The sequence below is a fragment of the Dreissena polymorpha genome, chromosome 11 (genome assembly GCF_020536995.1).
Source record: "Dreissena polymorpha isolate Duluth1 chromosome 11, UMN_Dpol_1.0, whole genome shotgun sequence".
Classification (NCBI taxonomy): Eukaryota; Metazoa; Mollusca; class Bivalvia; order Myida; family Dreissenidae; genus Dreissena; species Dreissena polymorpha.
The window spans coordinates 82,131,579-82,139,424 of NC_068365.1; positions in this window are offsets into that span (position 1 = coordinate 82,131,579).

Consider the following 7,846-nt stretch of genomic DNA (forward strand, 5'->3'; position numbering starts at 1 on the left):
TCATTATTGTGTATACAATACAAAATACTACACACAACTAGAATATTTGATATAACCCATATAAGCAGTATAATTTCCTTTCTAAATGTAATAAAAACTTAATTTTCAATCATGAACTAGTAGTTTCAGGAAAACAGGGAACCAAGAAAAAATGTGAAACCAACAAAGGCATAGAATTGTGAAATATGCAAGCCAGAGTTCTCGACTTATGATTGTTGCACTTCTATACACCACAACCTACCTTTGTTCGAAGTTTGATGTAAATGGGTCTTATTGTAATTACGTTATGACCCGGACAATAAAAAAGTGAGATAAATAAAGTAATGAAGGGGCTATAGTTATAGTTCTTGTGCACTGAACTTCTCATCAGTGAGATCTATCCATATATGCATATATGAAGTTTCATGTGAATAGGTGATATAGTTAAAGACTAATACTCCGGACAAAGTACTGGAAGCTGCCCGACCCCAGGCATGACATAATTAATCCCTTAATATGGACTCCATTGGTCATTGTCGACTCGGGTACTACTTACGTGTACCCCGGGTACTCTTAAGTATACTTACATGTACCCCGGGTACGGTAAATATACTAAATCGTACCCGGTTGATATAAGACTGTACTCGAGTTGTATTCCCGCCTAAAATCCTATGTCGTAAAACGCGCTACCGATTATCTTAAACAAACTTCTATTTAAAAAAAACTGCCTCAACATGCTTTGTGAGTATGAGTTTCGATAATATAGAGGCCATTTTACAGAAAATTGACATAAATGTGAATATATTTAATTAAAAACAAGATGTGTTTGTGAAACACAATGTCCCACTATATGACGTTTGACCTTGAAGGATGACCTTGACCTTGTGAAAGATGACCTTGACCTTTCACCACTCAAAATGTGCAGCTCCATGAGATACACATGCATGCCAAATATCAATTTGCTATCTTCGTGAAACACAATGTCCCCCTATATGACGTTTGACCTTGAAGGATGACCTTGGCCTTGTGAAGGATGACCTTTACCTTTCACCACTCAAAATGTGAAGCTCCATGAGATACACATGCATGCCAAATATCAAGTTGCTATCTTCAATATTGCAAAAGTATTCATAAAATAAGCGATTTGGGCCACAAATATTTGACCTCTGACCTTGAAGGATGACCTTGACCTTGACCTTTCACCACTCAAAATGTGCAGCTCCATGAGATACACATGCATGCCAAATATCAAATTGCTATCTTCAATATTGCAAAAGTATTTATAAAATAAGCGATTTGGGCCTCATATATTTGACCTCTGACCTTGAAGGATGACCTTGACCTTTCACCACTCAAAATGTGCAGCTCCATGAGATACACATGCATGCCAAATACCAAGTTGCTATCTTCAATAATGCAAAAGTATTCATAAAATGAGCGATTTTGGCCACATATATTTGACCTCTGACCTTAAAGGATGACCTTGACCTTTCACCACTCAAAATGTGCAGCTTCATGAGATACACAAGCATGCCAAATATGAAGTTGCTATCTTCAATATAGCAAAAGTTATTGCAAAATGTTTAAGTTGGCGCAGACAGACAGACCAATAGACAGGGCAAAAACAATATGTCCCCCACTACTATAGTGGGGGACATAAAAATAGCCGACAACGACCGATTCAGCTTTAAATTTCCCGCGTACGTTTTAGTATATTTACCGTACCCGGGGTACATGTAAGTATACTTAAGAGTACCCGGGGTACATGTAAGTAGTACCCGAGCCGACAATGACCAATCGAGCCTTAATATGCCCTGTATTTGACAGACATATAAAAGAGACAAATGGAAAGGATGAAAAAAACAACACAGCAGTAATTAGTTTTATCAGAGACATAGATAACAGAGATAGGCAGCTTGCCAAATATCGGCAAACTCTCGTGCATCCAGTGGTTTTGGCGAGATAGGTTTAAACGCGCAACTGTTTGACGGTTGCAACGGTAGTAAACACGCTTATCAACATTTCTAAAACTCGCTTTCGCATTCCAGTGTTTGCGATTTGAAACAAATATGTAATGTATTATTAAAATGAGAATGTATGCGGTATTATCACTCAACGGTAATGTGTCAATTAAAATAAATCACATGCCGCATTGTTTTATTAAGCGATTTTATCTGGCTCCAGTTTGAAAAAAACAACAATGCTTACCGGTATATAAAGATGGCCTTTGTAATGAGATAAAGGAGCGATAAGAATCTTACGACAAACAACTAATAATAGGTTGTTTTAATCAGGTTTTTGTTTTTCATTTTAATTGCATTTTTCAAATTTGAATAATCCGAATGCCATTTACCTGTAGTATAATTTGAATAAAGCTCTGAACAAGTTTTTCTCTTTATGGAGAGAATCTGTTCTTGGTCTGCTCTAATCTGCTGTTTGTGTTCTTTGCTCTCTTAAATTACCGCTCAATTCAATGCACAATTTTACCAATAATAAATAACATTACAACCTAGAGTATATCTATAGAAATCTTCAGACCTGTATACTGTGCCATTCTCTGATATTTAGCATATCGATCAAGTTATTAAGTGACTTTTCTGTTTTTCTTCAACATGTCTTAGGCGGATTTTGTGTCATGGGGTGACGAGGATGAACATTGTGATAATGAATTTGTTGAGGACATTAATCAGTCCGTTGTGTATGAGTGCCCAGAATGCAAAAAGTTAATGAAAAGAAAATATGGATTCCATGTGTTGTTAAAAAGCACAATCAAAACTTTAAAAGTAAGTCCCCTTATGTACATAATGATAAACTAAATGAAATGTGTTCCGGCTTCTACAGAGGAGCTTATGCAACCATTTATGTGATACAGTCTCTAAGTAAACCTCTGTAGTAACAATTTTAGTCTGTGCAATAAAAGAATGCATGAACATAGTTTTTACAATTTAATGATATTTCATCAAAACTTCATCATTCATAAACACATATCAATACACCTGGCATAAAAAATAAGCAATTTATTACACGTATTAAGCAAGTTGTTGATATTACAAAATTAATAACATATCGGGAGAAAACAGCTAATATTCTGCAGAGATGCAGGCAACAAACATGTAAGCATAAGAGCCATTATCGTATGGGGCAGAAAATTCATAATCACATAAAAAATTTTCATCATGGAGATTGGACTATAAATGCGACTGAGAGTGTTAACATGTTTTTACCATAGTCATGTAAGAAAAAAAGCCCCGCCCCTTGGTGGCCATGTTTTTCATGATATCATTGAGACACTCTATAGAGTGTTAAAAAGGTTTTTCGAATCCCGGACAATCGCTCCTACGGACAATCGCTCCTACGCTAAATTTGACAAGGCGGACAGTCGCTCCTACGATGTTTTGACAGGGCGGACAGTCGCTCCTACGATGTTTTGACAGGGCGGAAAGTGGCTCCTACGATGTTTTGACAGGGCGGACAGTCGCTCCTACATTATTTTGCCAACCCGGACAATCACTCCTACATTATTTTGTCAACCCGGAAAATCGCTCCTACATTATTTTGACTCCACGGCAAAACATATTATTTGCTGATCAAAGGCTTACACCTTTAATTAACCAACAATTAAAATTGCCAACCTGTTAACAGAAAGCCAATTTAACATGAGCCGATCAATTTGATTTTAATTAATTAATTTACTTACTGACAAACTATGTTACAGTTTGTCGATTCTGTAAATATAAGGTAGTTATAAGGGCACTTTGGACAATGGTTCCTACATTATTCCTATCGGGGACATTCGTTCCGATATTACATTTATTGGAATAAGTGCCATTTTGCGAATGGAATAAACATAAAAACCGCATTAAATCAATAATTGCTATAACAAAAATGGTAGTATCAATTGATAATGACCACTATGACACCTATGATGTGCAAACCCTGCATAAAGATTACAGAATGGCGTCACATTAAAGGGGCCTTTTCACAGATTTTGGCATGTTTTGAAGTTTGTCATTAAATGCTTTATATTGATAAATGCAAACATTAAATTTTAAAAGCTCCAGTAAAAAATCAAAAATAAAATATAAAACAGGAAAACAAAAGTAGCCCGCAGCAGGACTCTAAGTAAAAACGCATTAGCCAACTGAGCTATCCTGCCAAGGATACATAAGATGCGTATTTTATACCTTATATCATCGTAGTTTCACAAATTTTAACGACATCACTAGAACTTTCCAAATTATTCAATCGCTTCGCGTTGCAACGCTTAATAATTTTTAGGTTTTTAAATCGTCAAAAGATGCATATAATGACTATATTAGACCATGGCAAATGTTCAGTAATACTGTTTCCTCACAAATATCATAACTAAACCGAAAATTTGCGAATCTGAAACAACTTTTCTCAATTTTGTCAATTTACCAAACCGTCAAAAGATCCCTTTAAAGTGAATTAAGGTTAGTAAACAATTGGCTAGGTCATTGTTTTCACATTTGACCCATTGATTGATATGACACTGAACAATTACTTAATCGGCATTTCTATGATAATTAAAATACTGAACGATTTTTGTATGTGTTGAATTGTAATATATTGATAAAATGTTATATGTATATGTTACAATAACACAAAATAGACAAGAACAATTATACATTGAATACAAAATTCATGAAATGCAACATGCTGGCGAATTCAAATGTACAGACATTTTCGATTTCAAATTTAAATATCTGGCTTATTTCGCATTTTTCGACACAAGTTGGCAATTTTAATTGTCGGTTAATCATAGGTGTTAGCCTTTGATCGGCGTACACTACATTTTGCCGTGGAGTCAAAATAATGTAGGAGCGACTGTCCGGGTTGACAAAATAATGTAGGAGCGATTGTCCGGGTTGGCAAAATAATGTAGGAGCGACTGTCCGCCCTGTCAAAACATCGTAGGAGCGACTGTCCGCCCTGTCAAAACATCATAGGAGCGACTGTCCGCCCTGTCAAAACATCGTAGGAGCGACCGTCCGCCCTGTCAAATTTAGCGTAGGAGCGATTGTCTGTAGGAGCAATTGTCCGGATTCCAGGTTTTTCTATAGCTATATATAGACATATAAGGAAAAATGCCCCACCCCCTGGTGCCCATGTTTTTGAACCAACCGGAACCATTTTTGAACTTGCCCAAGATATCATTTTGACAAATCTTCTGACCAAGTTTCATGATGACGGACAATAAACCGGAACAATTTTTTAACTTGTCCAAGATTTCATTTGGAAAAATGTTCTGACCAAATTTCATGAAGTTTGGACAATTAATGTGGCCTCAAGATTGTTTACAAGGCAAATGTTGACGCCACACAACACGCACTCCACGACTGCCAAAAGGTGATCAAAAAAGCTCACCATTAGCACATTGTGCTCAGGTGAGCTAAAGGGCAAAAAGATAATCACTAGAAATTTGTTCCCACAAAAAATGGTTCTGGGCAACTTCCTAACCATGAACATGTTCAGTAGTGTGTCCTGCTTCATTAACACATACTTTCATCCTTAAATATGTTTTGCCATGCTTTGAGAATTAAGAATTGCAATTTTCCAACGGGAGATTTTTCCAGACGGGAGAATTTTACCTATATTTTACAAAAAATGTAATATAATGTTATGCTTTGTTTTCTGTTTAAATGTTTACAAATACACATGCTGAAGTCATAATTGTAAGAAATAAGTACTTAAATAAGAAAATAAAGTGTTTGTAGATTTTCTTCCCCCGTTGGAGTTTTACGGGAGCTCCCGTGAAATTCCCATTTCCATTAAACATCCGTGGGAGGTTTGACGGGGGACCCCGTCAATCCCCCATTGTCAATAAAATCCAACGGGCGTTTGACGGGGGACCCCCGTCTAACTCCCATTTAAAAAGAACTCCAATGGGACTTTTACGGGGGAGGTAGGAATCACAATTCATTTAACAGTTAATACACATAGCAATATATTACATTGTATAAAGACACCAAACTTTATTAAATAATTGATGTTTCCTTTTAAGGTGTCGGAATCAAATAATAATTTTTGAGTTTTCTTAAATCAGTACCAAAATTTACGTTGAATATAATGTCCTTTTGGTAAAAGATTAGACCCCGATATTTCTGTATAGATGAATATAAAACGTTCCGACCATAATTTTGCAACACTCACTGTATATATAAAGTGACTTGTCTCGAAAATATATTGCATTTACCTTTTGATAATCCAAACGTTGCTTTTATCCATTACTGTGATGATATATACAATCCAGAAAGACAATAACATTGGAAGCATAATTATTGTCATTCGGAATTGTATTTCTTTTGCTGTTTATTCCCGTGTAACAGTTTTGGAGGTTTTTTTTCCTAGAAATTTAGCTTGCAAACATTTTCGGTGCAATGTCGTACCTTAGTGTACCGGTTACATTCCACAAGTTGTTTTTTTTACACAAAATGCCTGAAAAGGGCAGTGTGTTAGGTTCATTGTTTTGTTATTGTAGTTGTTTGTTTTTTATCTTTCACAACATCGTGCACTGGTAGCGTTATTAGCAGAGACATGCGGGAGTCTTCTTGAAACATACTGTACTGGCTAGTTTCAAATATGGGACACAACACCACTTCTCCAATAGAATCGATGATGTTTAAATACATTTGAGTTATATTTGCAGTTTCAGTTATTAACTGTTTTGTTTTCTGATAAGGATATGATATCCCAGACGTTAGTTCCTGTGCTGTCTTTTTCCCTCTAAACAAACAGACATATAACACCAAGGACTTATATCACTTTTCATTATTGTGTATACAATACAAAATACTACACACAACTAGAATATTTGATATAACCCATATAAGCAGTATAATTTCCTTTCTAAATGTAATAAAAACTTAATTTTCAATCATGAACTAGTAGTTTCAGGAAAACAGGGAACCAAGAAAAAATGTGAAACCAACAAAGGCATAGAATTGTGAAATATGCAAGCCAGAGTTCTCGACTTATGATTGTTGCACTTCTATACACCACAACCTACCTTTGTTCGAAGTTTGATGTAAATGGGTCTTATTGTAATTACGTTATGACCCGGACAATAAAAAAGTGAGATAAATAAAGTAATGAAGGGGCTATAGTTATAGTTCTTGTGCACTGAACTTCTCATCAGTGAGATCTATCCATATATGCATATATGAAGTTTCATGTGAATAGGTGATATAGTTAAAGACTAATACTCCGGACAAAGTACTGGAAGCTGCCCGACCCCAGGCATGACATAATTAATCCCTTAATATGGACTCCATTGGTCATTGTCGACTCGGGTACTACTTACGTGTACCCCGGGTACTCTTAAGTATACTTACATGTACCCCGGGTACGGTAAATATACTAAATCGTACCCGGTTGATATAAGACTGTACTCGAGTTGTATTCCCGCCTAAAATCCTATGTCGTAAAACGCGCTACCGATTATCTTAAACAAACTTCTATTTAAAAAAAACTGCCTCAACATGCTTTGTGAGTATGAGTTTCGATAATATAGAGGCCATTTTACAGAAAATTGACATAAATGTGAATATATTTAATTAAAAACAAGATGTGTTTGTGAAACACAATGTCCCACTATATGACGTTTGACCTTGAAGGATGACCTTGACCTTGTGAAAGATGACCTTGACCTTTCACCACTCAAAATGTGCAGCTCCATGAGATACACATGCATGCCAAATATCAATTTGCTATCTTCGTGAAACACAATGTCCCCCTATATGACGTTTGACCTTGAAGGATGACCTTGGCCTTGTGAAGGATGACCTTTACCTTTCACCACTCAAAATGTGAAGCTCCATGAGATACACATGCATGCCAAATATCA